General features: G+C 48.7%; 1 protein-coding gene across 6 annotated transcripts in view; it reads right to left on the bottom strand.

Annotated features, from left to right (window-relative positions):
* TBL1X (transducin beta like 1 X-linked) overlaps positions 1 to 13,033 on the bottom strand; it is a 246,677-nt gene that overhangs the window by 149,579 nt on the left and 84,065 nt on the right. For all 6 annotated transcript variants that reach the window (XM_059883400.1, XM_059883399.1, XM_059883401.1 and 3 more), the window contains one exon: positions 1,745 to 1,818. The gene's annotated coding sequence lies outside the window, so the exon portion shown is untranslated. The remainder of the gene's footprint in view (positions 1 to 1,744; positions 1,819 to 13,033) is intronic.

Consider the following 13,033-nt stretch of genomic DNA (forward strand, 5'->3'; position numbering starts at 1 on the left):
AATGAACAAATCCAGAGATGCTGACCATCGACAGGCGGTGGCTGGGGACTGGGGGAGGCCTGAACAAGGAGTGAGCTCTCATGGGTCCATGGGGTTCTTTGGGGAGCGAGGAAATGGTTTAGAATCAGTTGTGGCGATGGGTGCGGAACTCTGTGAATATTCTAAAAACCACGGAAGCGTACACTCTGAATGGGCGAATTGTCGGCTATGTGAATAACAACGTGATCAAGTTGTTAATACCATATGGCCGTGGCTGGCAGACGAGTTGTTATGTAAGTATCTTGCCATGCTTTACTGTTCTTTCTTCACCCCAGGGGGCTGGGGGTGGTTGGTTCAAAAGGTCACCTATGATATCGTTTCAAATTACACGAAGCCCATCTGTTACTGATGGGTATGTGACCCCAGGCATGTCTAGGTAAAGGGAGATAGCAGCTCTGATGCTAAGAGAATCAGAATCAGACTCCTTTGGGCGCTGTGCAGGCAGGGTTAACGTCAGGGCCCTTGCCTTTTCCTTAGGGAAGCCTGGCGTGCTACAGCCCACGGGATTACTAAGGGTCGGATACGACTGAGCGACTAAACAATAACCCCCATCACTCCCCTGCATTGCACCAGGCTGGCTTATCAACTTTTCCCTTTAAAGAGGAAAAAAAAAATCTCATTGCTCATTTCTCGCCTTTGCCCATAGAGCCCCCCATCTAGAATGCATATCTTCACTATGCACTGAGATCCCAAACGCCACCAAAGCCCGTCCAAGTCTCCCCTTCAAGACGAAGGTCCAGGCTTCCTCAGCGGCTGCAAGGCAGGTTAGTAGATCCTTCCTGGGAATTCCCACAGCAGGAGACGTCTGCACCGTCCATGGGACACCCATCCATGCCACGGCTTTCTAAGACCTGTAACGCCTTCCCCAAAAACACGAGACATAACTCACTTAATCTCCACACACTCCACAATGCTCCAGAAGTAAGAGATTCAGAGAACAGTCACCCCAGAAACAGAAGACTTTCATAAAAGGGGGGTCTTGAAAAGGAAATTCTTGATCTGGGTGAGACCCGGGCCTTGCTGCAAGCTGGGTGAAATACAGCAGCCAAGATGATGGCTCCAGACTCCAGAGGTCCCCGTTCTAGGAACCCTGCCTGGGTTCTCCATGCTCTCACGACAGTCCACGTGGGGCTCGGACGGAAGGAAAACGCCTCCCCAGGTGCCCCCAGCACAGGCCACATGGCCTCACGATGCTGTCCAACAAGGTGTTTATGGAAAGTTCTGTCTGGACCACAAACTAGGCAGTGGATGTCTGTCGTTTCCAAACACATACAAGACAAGCATCAAAAAAAAAAAAAAAACACACACACACACACACACGCACACGCACACGCACACACCTCTGTTTCTCATAAATCAGCCATCCGAGGGAAAATAAGTACCTGCAATGTTCTCGGGAATGAGAGACCATGAAAGAAATGATGCGTCTTGCAAAAGCACACAATAACCATCTCCATCTCTCCTTCCTAAAATTTCTGACTTTCCAAACGCTCCGAGAAACAGGAGTTTATCACGAAGTGCCAACACAGACAGATACACAGCATGTTTTGGTTACCAAATCAACTACTACAAAACATCTTGAGAAATTACTGTTTCTGGTACATACAGCCAATAAGTAATAGTAAATTTTTTAAAAAACATGGACCAGTTGACAGGATACTTCATTATAGAATAAGAAAGAAATCCATTTTACAATTTTACTTACTCAGAGACAAATGCAGGCAAATCTCGTCTTCCTTCTGGGATTTATTTTTAGGCCTGTTTTCTATCTTCGGTTACCTGTCAACAAAAACACATCCAACATCAGGCAAAAAAAGAAGTCAACGAAACCCACTCCCAGTATTCTTGCTTGGGAAACCCCATGGACAGAGGAGCCTGGTGGGTTACAACCCCTGGGGTCTCAAAAGAGTTGGACACGACTTAGTGACTAAATAACAACAAATTGCACTTTATCACACCTAGTATTTTTTAACATCTTTTTTTTTAATGCAGTAAATATTACAATACAATCTGGAAAATAGATCCTGGTGAATTCAATAAAAATTGCCAGATCTCCCTTGTGGCCGTTCAAAAACAAAAAAAGTCAACAAAAACATCTCAACTACATTCTCGACTATTCAAAGACTTACGCAGCTTTCTGAAGCAGGGGGGTCTTAGGAAGCGGAAACATTAACAGTGTCAGATGGTGGACAACCATCGTTGGTGAAATTTAGTGTTTCGTCTCTGTGCATACAGTGAGCCTGTTCACAGGCAATCTGTTCAAAACTCTCAATCTCAAACTAGTTATGATCACCTCACTAGATATTCCAATCACCCCAAAACACGAGACACATCTCACTTATCTCTGCACAGTCCACAGTGCTCCAGAAGTAAGAGATTCAAAGAGCGGTCATCTAGCCAGCTAGAGCATCTAGCCAGCTCTCACTGTTCTCTAAGCACCCTAAAACACACTAAACGAAAAACACAGGTTATTTTTCGCTCGATTCGATGCAACCTGGCACATTCTCACTGAGAACTCCGCGTCCAGACGTGTGGAAAGAGCAGACGCCGCTCGGCGATGCTGCTGTTGGCATCAGGGAACACGATGTCTGCGGTCGTGGGACACTTAAGTATCCCGACGGTGAGAAGGGGGGGATCTCAGCGAGAACGGAACATTGGCAACTAACTAGTAAGAAAACGCCCAAGACCATGTAAGAGAACTGGTAGTGGGGGAGAAGTGACCATTGGACACGGAGCTGAGCTCACACCGTGGGCCGAGACGGGGCACCGTGAGGAGGGAGCCCTCGAACGTGCAGGAAGGCAGCCCACGAGCGCAAACGTCCAGTGGCGATAGCAACCTGGGTGACGGGGACACGGGAGGAGGGGCCGGGTGACCGTGCTGCAGAAGCGAGCAACAGTGGATCCTGGGCAAGGAGGGCTCTGCAGCCTCAGAAAGGAGCCTGACTCCTCCTCCTCCGTCTCTCTTCACCCGGCACCAGGCTGAAGGACAGAAGAAAATCTGACCATCCGCCCACTTAAAATAAAACCCTTCAGGGCTCCCATCATTCTCAGGACAAAAGGCTTAGAGAAGCTCTCGCCCTGCAGAGGAACACGGGGGAGCTCGCAAAGGGCCGGAGGGGAACACGGAGGTGGAGAGAAGACGCACGGAGTCCGCGATATCCTGGAGATGAGACGTGGGGCATGCACAGGTCAGCGCGTGTGTGCTGGGGTCGGGGGCAGAAGCAGTAAGGATGCCGTCCAGGTTCAGAGCTCGAGCAAAAGGTGGGATGTTTGGGAAGTCAAGAGTAGAGGAGAGAGCAAAAGCTTTTGAAGGTGTGAACTTTTCCTGAAACCCCCGTTGGCTCTCCCACTCTCTGAGCGGATTCTTAACTAGGTGATGGCACACGTCTGAGCGGGTGGCAGAGGTCACAGTCCCAGAGTTAGGTCTGTGTAACCAATGGACTTCCCTGGTGGCTCAGACGGTAAAGCATCTGCCTACAAGGCGGGAGACCCGGGTTCAATCCCTGGGTCGGGAAGATCTCGGGAGAAGGAAATGGCAACCCACTCCAGTATGCCAGGAAAACCCCATGGATAGAGGAGCCTGGTGGGCTACGGTCCCCGGGATCGCAAAGAGTCATACGTGAGTGATTCACTTCACTTCACTTCACTTCAACTGTGACCCCTGGAGCTGTGGGCCTGGCTGGGACGCACCTGGGGTGGGATTTCTCCACCTCAGCAGTACTGGCATTGGGACCAGATCACCCTACGTGGTGGGCTTCTCGTGGTCACTCGTGGTAAAGCCACCTGCCAATGCACTGGACGTTAAGAGATGCAGGTTCGATCCCTGGGTCGGGAACATGCCCTGGGGGAGGGCATGGCAACCCATTCCAGTATTCTTGCCTGGAGAAATCCCATGGACAGAGGAGCCCAGTGGGCTACATACAGTCCATGGGGTCGCAAAGAGTTGGACACAACCGAAGCAACTCAGCAGGTACGCAAGCATTCTCTGGGGTGGGGATGGGGGGCTGTGCTCCACGTGAGAGGACTCAACACTATTTCAGGCCCTCTCCAGTTGACGCCATAGGAATCCTGCCATCCATCCAGGGTGTGACAACCAAACTGACCCTCGTTGCCCAGTATCCCCTGGACAGCATGGTCACCCCGCTGAGATTATCTGAAGATTATCACACTAAGGCTTCCCAAGTGGCGCCACTGGTAAATAATCTGCCTGCAGGAGACGCCAAGAGACCTAGGTTTCGTCCCTGGGTCGGGAAGATCCCCTTGGAGGAGGGCACGGCCACCCACGCCAGTATTTCTGCCTGGAGAATCCCATGGACAGAGGAGCCTGGTGGGCTACAGTCCATGGGGTCGCAGAGAGTCAGACACGACTGAAGTTAAGTGATATCATATGACATCCCTTTTACGTGGAGTCTAAAAAAAAAAAATGTAACACCCTGGCAGTCTAGTGGTTAGTGGTTAGGACTCTGACCTCTCACTGCCCAGGGCCCCAGATTAATCCCTGGTCAGGGGGGAAACTAAGATCTCACAAGCTGTGCAGCACAGAAAATTAATAAAGAACAATTTTTTAAAAAGGACAAATAAATGATACAAATGAACTTCTTTACAGAACAGAAACAGACTCACAGATACAGAAAACAAACGGATGCTTACTAAAGGGGGAAGAAGGGTTGGGATAAATGAGGAATTCGGAATTAAGATATACACACTACTATGAATATATATAACGGAGAAGATAGTGGCACCCCACTCCAGTACTCTTGCCTGGAAAATCCCATGGATGGAGGAGCCTGGTGGGCTGCAGTCCATGGGGTCGCTAAGAGTCAGACACGACTGAGCGACTTCACTTTCACTTTTCACTTTCCTGCATTGGAGAAGGAAATGGCAACCCACTCCAGTGTCCTTGCCTGGAGAATCCCAGGGACGGGGGAGCCTGGTGGGCTGCCATCTCTGGGGTCGCACAGAGTCGGACACGACTGAAGCGACTTAGCAGTAGCAGCATGAATTTGTGAACTAAATTGCACAGCACGGGGAATTACAGTATCTTTCTCATAACCTATCATGAGAAAGAATCTGACAAAGAATAGATTCAACGGTATTTCTACAAATGTAAAGGCCACCACCGAACCCAGAGGAGGAGGATCTGGCCAGTGAGACAGAGAAACAAGAGCGTAGCAATGCGGGATGAAAACCACAGACAGTTCGGTGTTCCTGGCTTCTAGTGACAGCCGACACTCAGATTACCGGGGGAAGACTTAGCAAGTAACTGCCGCTGAGGCAGAGGACTGGAGGTGGGGGCCCGTGGCTGATAGGACGACAAGGACAAACACACACCGTCTTCTCTGCATCTGCTCCCTGCACGGAAGAAACCAAGGAAGACTTCACGGAGGCGGCAGCATCCCTTGCCGCAAGGAGTCAGGTGAAGAGGAAGGTAAAGCGGCCAAGCAGCCGCCACGTGAGTGGTACTAGAGGTCAACGGGTGGGCGCAAGCAGAGGGCATGGAAGTCTCCCAAAATGTCAGAGGGCGGGTGCTCGGAAAAGAGAATGCCGACAGCAGAGTACAGGAGGGCTGGTTGGCGGGGGAGAAAGGGGGCCCCACAGACCACAGGAAAGAGACCCCCTCTCCCCCACCGCCCAATCAGCATAGACCAACCTCAGTCTTGGGGCCACCCAGCATAAGAACAGCTGCTAGTGGTGGAGCATGCTGGCTCCAGGGCCACCCCACGACCAGAGCCGGCAGAGCAGGGCACCAGTTCAGTTCAGCTGCTCAGTCGTGTCCGACTCTTTGTGACCCCATGGACTGCAACACGCCAGGCTTCCCTGTCCATCACCAAGTCCCTGAGCTTGCTCACACTCCTGTCCACTGAGCTGGTGAGGCCATCCAACCATCTCATCCTCTGTTGTCCGTTCTCCTCCCGCCTTCCATTTTCCCAGCATCAGGGGCTTTTCCAATGAGTCAGTTCTTCGCATTGGGTGGCCGAAGTATTGGAGCTTCAGCAGAGGACCAGAGCCAAGCTGTTTTCTGACTTGCTCTCAAACCATCCCAAATCCCCCTACCTCTCGAAGGAACACATCTGAACCACCAGGAATTGGGATTAAAGGGCACCTCATGAACCTCCAGTCTTGCTCTTTTTTTTTACCCCCCCCCTTCAACCACGTGTTGTCTAAGCTTACAAGAAAGGGCCCACCCTCTTGGCAGACAGTGCTCAGAACCCTTTAACTCTTTATCAGTTTCAGTTCAGTCGCTCAATCGTGTCCGACTCTTTGCGACCCCATGGACTGCAGCACGCCAGTCCTCCCTGTCCATCACCAACTCCCGGAGTCCACCCAAACTCATGTCCATTGAGTCGGTGATGCCATCCAATCATCTCATCCTCTGTCGTTCCCGTCTCCTCCTGCCCTCAACCCTTTCCTACATCAGAGTCTTTTCCAATGAGCCAGCTCTTCGCATCAGGTGGCCAAAATATTGGAGTTTCAGGTTCAACATCAGTCCTTCCAATGAACACCCAGGACTGACCTCCTTTCGGATGGACTGGCTGGATCTCCTTGCAGTCCAAGGGATAACTCTATCAAAAGGCTGACAAAAGGTGCCCCATGCACCATCCACCGCTCCATTCTGTCTTCCTTCCACCAAACTACTATGCACATATATTCAGTTAAAAAAAAAAATGAAAAAGTTTAAAAAGAAAAAAAGAGAGAGAGAGAAACAGACTTACAAGCCTCACTTTGCTCCTAATTAATTATAAGAAACTCTCTCCGGACCAGAGACTCCTCAGCTGTGAAATGAGGGTATTAAATTATTTATGAGGTTTCACCCACATCAAAAAGGAAAATCGGAGGAACCATTTTCCTGTTGACTTCCTTGGTAAATTCTAAGGGAAAACACCTTGCAGGGAACTGAACCAAGAATTTGCAAAGGGATTGCTTTGGGAGGACTTGGTGGAGAGAGCGGGGTGGGTGGCAGACGGGTGTGAAGAGGAATTCATCTGTGTTCCAAAGCCACCTGAGCACAGAAATACATCCAAAGCAATTTTTTTCCCCTCTTCTGAAGTTGCCATAATGATTAACATGTTCACCCTGGAGAAACTCTAGTTGTACCATCATGAAAAAAAAAATGCGAAAAATGTAAAATATGTTTTCCGAAACCACGGAGCATGACACAGGAGCTGCAGTTTCCTCCCGACTCCTCTTCTTCCTTTTTTTTTTTTTTAAAGAGAGCCCGAATTAACCTGGCCGAGCCCCAGCAGCTCAGATACATTCCGGCGGGAGGGGGTCTCAACGCCAGAGAATTCTAACTGCTTCATTTGGTACGTACTTGCAGAGTTCAGGTTCTGTATGATGAAGCTGTTGTTTCCTGCACTTTCAATACCGCCCAGTGCTTTTTATATATTCAGATGATTCAGTCCATATTAGATTTTTTTAAATTTACTTTTAATTGGAGGATAATTGGTTTACGACACTGTGTTAGTTTCTGCTGTACAACAACAAGATTCAACCCTAGTATACATATGTCCCTTCCCTCTTGAACCTCCTTCTCATCCCCCTACCCCACCCCAACCCATCACAGAACAGACAGCTGGGCTTCCTGCGCTATACAGGCAGCTTCCCAGGAGGCTAGTTATTTTACCCGTGAAAGTGAAAAGGGAAAGTCGCTCAGACGTGTCTGACTCTTTGCGACCCCATGGACTTGTAGAGTCCAGTGGACTTCTCCAGGCCAGAATACTGGAGTGGGTAGCCTTTCCCTTCTCCAGGGGATCTTCCTGATCCAGGAATCGAACAGGACTCTCCCACGTTGCAGGCAGGTTCCTTACCAGCTGAGCTACCCGGGTGACACATGGTGGTATTGTGTATCTATCGGTGCCACTGTCTCAGGTCACCCCACCTTCTCCTTCACCCGCTGTGTCCACAAGTCTGTCTCTATTCCTGCCTTGGAAATAGGTTCATCGGTACTACTTTCCTAGATTCTACCAGGCTCCTCCATCCATGGGATTTTCCAGGCAAGAGTACTGGAGTGGGTTGCCATCTCCTTCCCCAGGGGATCTTCCCGAGCCAGGGATCAAACCTGGGTCTCCCGCATTGCAGGCAGACGCTTTCTTTACCATCTGAGCCACCAGGGAAGCCATACACACGCCTTAATACACGACATTCGGTTTTCTCTTTCTGACTGACTTTCCTCTGAATAACACGCTCTAGGTTCAGCCACCTCACTAGAAACATCAGCTTAGTTCAGTCGCTCGGTCGTATCTGACTCTTGGTGACCCCGTGGACCACAGCACACCAGGCTTCCCTATCTATCACCAAGTCCCGGGGCTCGCTCAAACTCACGTCCATCGAGTCACAAGAACCTACCAGATGGTTAATCCTTTAAATCTGTGCTTTCTCCAATGGGGCTAATTGTGTCCCCTGCCCTCCCCTCCCCCAGCCACCGTCACTGGACACGTCCATGTCTGGAAACATTTTCAGTCCTCAGGACTCCGGGAAGGATGTTACTGGCATCGAGTGAGGCCAGAGAGGCTGCTAAAGCTCCTACAGCACGTAGAACATCTCCCTTCATAAACAGCTAGTAATATCTGTCTCAAACGTCAATATCGCCACGGCTGAGAAATCCTCATTTGAACCATACTAAAAATTAAAAAAAAAAATTATTTATTTAGTGGTGCCAGGTCTTAGTCGTGGCATGCAGGCATGTGGGATCTAGTTCCTGAAGGCAGATTTAACCCGGGGCTCCCTGGACTGGGAAGGAGCAGTCTTAGCCACTGGGCCACTGAGGAAGTCCCCATACTAACATTGCTATAATTCTGCAGAAGGTATACACTGTGTATCATGTTTATTCTTTTCAAAGTAACAGAATACGCACACTGCAGGTGAAGCAAGACTTCTCATCTCAGCTGCAACCTTTTCAGCAGCATCTTTCCCCAATTCTGCTCTCCAAAGCAACCACACTTGAATCACAGAATTGTTTCTACAGTTGGCAATATTCCCTGGCATGGACTCACATGATTCTAAATAAACTGCTGTACAAGATACCCTATCAACTTTAGAGATCACTTACTTGGTCTTCTCACATATGGATAAAGATTTTGTTTTTGTAAATTCCGCTTACCCCTTGGAAGAAAAGTTACGACCAACCTAGACAGCGTATTAAAAAGCAGAGACACTACTTTGCCAACAAAGGTCCGTCCAGCCAAGACTATGGTTTTTCCAGCAGTCATGCATGGCTGTGAGAGTTGGACTATACAGAAAGCTGAGCACAGAAGAATTGATGCCTTTGAACTGTGGTGTTGGAGAAGACTCTTGAGAGTCCCTTGGACTGCACGGAGATCCAACCAGTCCATCCTAAAGGAAATCAGTCCTGAATATTCATTGGAAGGACTGATGTTGAAGCTGAAACTCCAATCCTTTGGCCACCTGATGTGAAGAGCTGACTCATTGGAAAAGATCCTGATGCTGGGAAAAGATTGAAGGCGGGAGGAGAAGGGGACGACAGAGGATGAGACGGTTGGATGGCATCACCGACTCAATGGACATGAGTTTGAGTAAACTCCTGGAGTGGGTGATGGACAGGGAGGCCTGGTGTGCTGCAGTCCATGGGGTCACAAAGAGTTGGACATGACTAAGCAACTGAACTGAACTGAACTGAACTTCCCACCACCCATCCTGGCTTACCCTTCCACATTTTTCCAACAGTGTAACATGTTTTGGTTACACATAAACTCTACACTGGCTATTTTGACAATGGAACAGGCACTTTCAGGCAAGCAAGCGGTAGGGTTATGATGCCTTTCTTCGGTCTAACTCTTTAATTTTCCTGGGATGATTTGGCTGCCTCTGTTTTTCTTTGATAATTCCCCCAACAACCCTCCACCGTCTTTCAATTTTTCACTCAGACAACCTGGCAGTTCTAAGTTCACCGCAACCATTGCTCTCCTGACCCCCCAAATATATACACACACCAGACCTTCCTCCTGAAATTTCTGGACTCTGCTCCAGTCTATACTTGTCAGAGTGAGACCTGCTGAGACCAGATGCCACAAGATCACACCACCAGCATCGTAACAATTCTTTCCGCCTCTTTCTGTTTCAGGGACGCCAAGTCTCCCCCCTTTCTTGGTTTACTGTCTCCTTTCAATCGAACATATTCTCCAGCAGCTTCCTGAGAGAAGTGAAGTATGGAACCTTAAAGCCTACTGATAATCTTGAGTATGGACAAATCTCTTTATGCTACTCTGAATTAACAACCCGTGAGGGAATGAACGCAAAAGTCTGAGTGAAAATAAATTTTCATAGAATTCTAAGCTCAGTCTGTTTTCCGAGTTAAGAAATATGATGTCATTCTGATTCCAGGCCCTTCCTATGACTCTTTTCCATCCAAAAAAAAAAAAGTGCTTAGACTCTGCCTTTATCCTTGATTTTCCACAATGAAATGCTGATGAGATTTCAAGTAGTAATTTTTGATACGCTTAATTTCTATTCTCTCTTCTATTTGGTTTGAAATTTCTGTCTTCTTCAGATTGGAGATTCCCCTCCTTCCCTCTGCCCCGCTTCCCTCTGTTTCCCTGGAATACTTATCAGGCAAAATCTGAATAACGATCTCTCATGTGTCTGACAAAACTTCCTGCACCGTATCTCTGTTGCCCAGTATGGTATTCATTTACATCCTATCTGAAAAGTGAAGGGCTTCCCCGCTAGTTCAGCTGGTAAAGAATGCACCTGCAATGCAGAAGACCCTGGTTCGATTCCTGGGTTGGGAGGTTCTCCTGGAGAAGGGATAGGCTACCCACTCCAGTATTCTTCGGCTTCCCTGGTGGCTCAGCTGGTAAAGAATCCGTCTGCAATGCGGGAGGACCTGGGTTCGATCCCTGGGTTGGGAAGACCCCCTGCAGAAGGGAATCCCACTCCAATGTTCTGGCCTGGAGAATTCCATGGACTGTATAGTCCATCGGGTCACAAAGAGCCAGACACGGCTGAGTGACTTTCACTGGGAGGTAAGGGCTTCCCAGGTGGCGTTCGTAGAAAAGGACCTGCCCGTCAGTGCAGGAGACGAAAGAGACCTAGGTTCAGTGCCTGGTTCGGGAAGATCCTCTGACGTAGGAAATGCCAACCCACTCCCGTATTCTTGCTTGGAAAATTCCATGGGCAGAGGAGCCTGGCGGGCTACAGTCCACGGGCTCGCAAAGAGTCAGACACAGCAGAGCATGCAGACAAGTACGGGGATTCATTTAGCCACGTGTGACTACTGAGCAGTTGAGAAGTGGACAGTACAACTGAGGCGTTGACTTTAAATGGAATTTGCTTTTCACTAATTTAAGTTTAAAGAGTCACACATGGCCGGGGGCTACCATGTGTGACGGCACAAACCTAAAGATGACGACCAAGAGGAAAAGAAGGCAACCAAGGAAGGTCAGTGCCTTTAGCATCGACCGTAAGATGAAAATAAACACAGAAGAAAAAAGTGCGAGCAATTTCTAAATCCCCTCGGTTACGATTTCCAGCATGAGGTCCCAGGATGCAATTCCGTAGGGGTCTCCTTCCTCAGAAGAGTTGGAGGACCTTTCAGCATGACGTCAGACAAGCAGAAGCAACCGTCTGCTCCTAAGATGATGTTTTATTATACCTGATGTATAAATAGGGCAGCCAAGGGTCCTCTCTCTCCTGAGGGGGAGACAGGAAATGAAGTCGCTCAGTCGTGTCCAACTCTTTGCGACCCCATGGACTGTAGCCCTGCCAGGCTCCTCTGTCCATGGGATTCTCCAGGCAAGAAGACTGCAGTGGGTAGCCTTTCCTTTCTCCAGGAGATCTTCCCAGACCAGGGATCGAACCCAGGTTTCCCACATTGCAGGCAGATTCTTTACCATCTGAGCCACGAGGAAAGCCCAGGTCGCCTCCGTATTTCTCAGAAAAGAGAAATCTGTATCGTACTCACAGCATCACAGCATAAAGTAGAAGCGAAACGTTAAAAATAATAAAACACAAGGGAGAGATAACAGGTAAGCTGCAGATGGCAACTTCTTCAAACGCCACCCTGATGGCTGTCATGGAGCCCTGATCTCAGCACACTTGGCAAGAGAACACGGTTCTCTACACGTGTTCTAGCAAAAAAACACTGCTGCTTCGAGATGGGTGCTCCAGGGGACAGAAACTAGAGCAGCTGGCAAAGGCCTTCTCTATGCATTCGTTCATTCACTCATTCAACAATCGTCACAAACTGGCATCCATCTATGATCAGAAAACAGAGGAAAATCAAACCGGACAGCCCGCCACGAAGCTGCCCAGCGTCTTGTTTGATCAGAACCACTGGGAACCTTTTTATGAAAGTTCAGAACAGAACACAGCCGGCACACGCCACAGCTGTGCATTTACAACAAAGAGTAGGATCGCCATGCAAAAAAAGTCACTCCTCTTATTTCAACTCTGAAGAAACCCAACCATACTAGCATTCCAGCGAAGTGAAGTCCAAGTCACTCAGTCGTGTCCGACTCTTTGCGACCCCATGGACTGTACCCGCCAAGCTCCTCTGTCCATGGGATTCTCCAGGGAAGAATACTGGGGTGGGTTGTCATTTCCTTCTCCAGGGGAATCTTCCAGACCCAGGGATTGAACCCAAGTCTCCTGCATTGCAGGCAGACTCTTTACTGACTGAGCTACAAGGGAAGTAGCTAGCACTGGCACTTCAGGTATAGGGAAATAAGAATTCAGGAAACATGGCTCATTTTAAATTTAAGGATCAACAGGGAAACATATTTTCTTCATCTACTCTTCTGGTAAGTCATTTAATATGCACTCCGTCCTGCAAAGTGACATTTTATTATGCTTGTAGATTTTTTTACAAGCTCAGTGTTAAAAGTATGAGTTATTCAAATACGGACACTAACCAAGACATTTATATAAACATGATTTCTTCCTCAGTGCATTATGACACTAATAACAAGTATTTCATGCTTGTAGAACTGGCAAAATCAATGCCTGCGAGCCTCTACTGACGTGTATGAGCACATAT

This window comes from Bos taurus, chromosome X (genome assembly GCF_002263795.3).
Source record: "Bos taurus isolate L1 Dominette 01449 registration number 42190680 breed Hereford chromosome X, ARS-UCD2.0, whole genome shotgun sequence".
NCBI classification, from domain to species: domain Eukaryota; kingdom Metazoa; phylum Chordata; class Mammalia; order Artiodactyla; family Bovidae; genus Bos; species Bos taurus.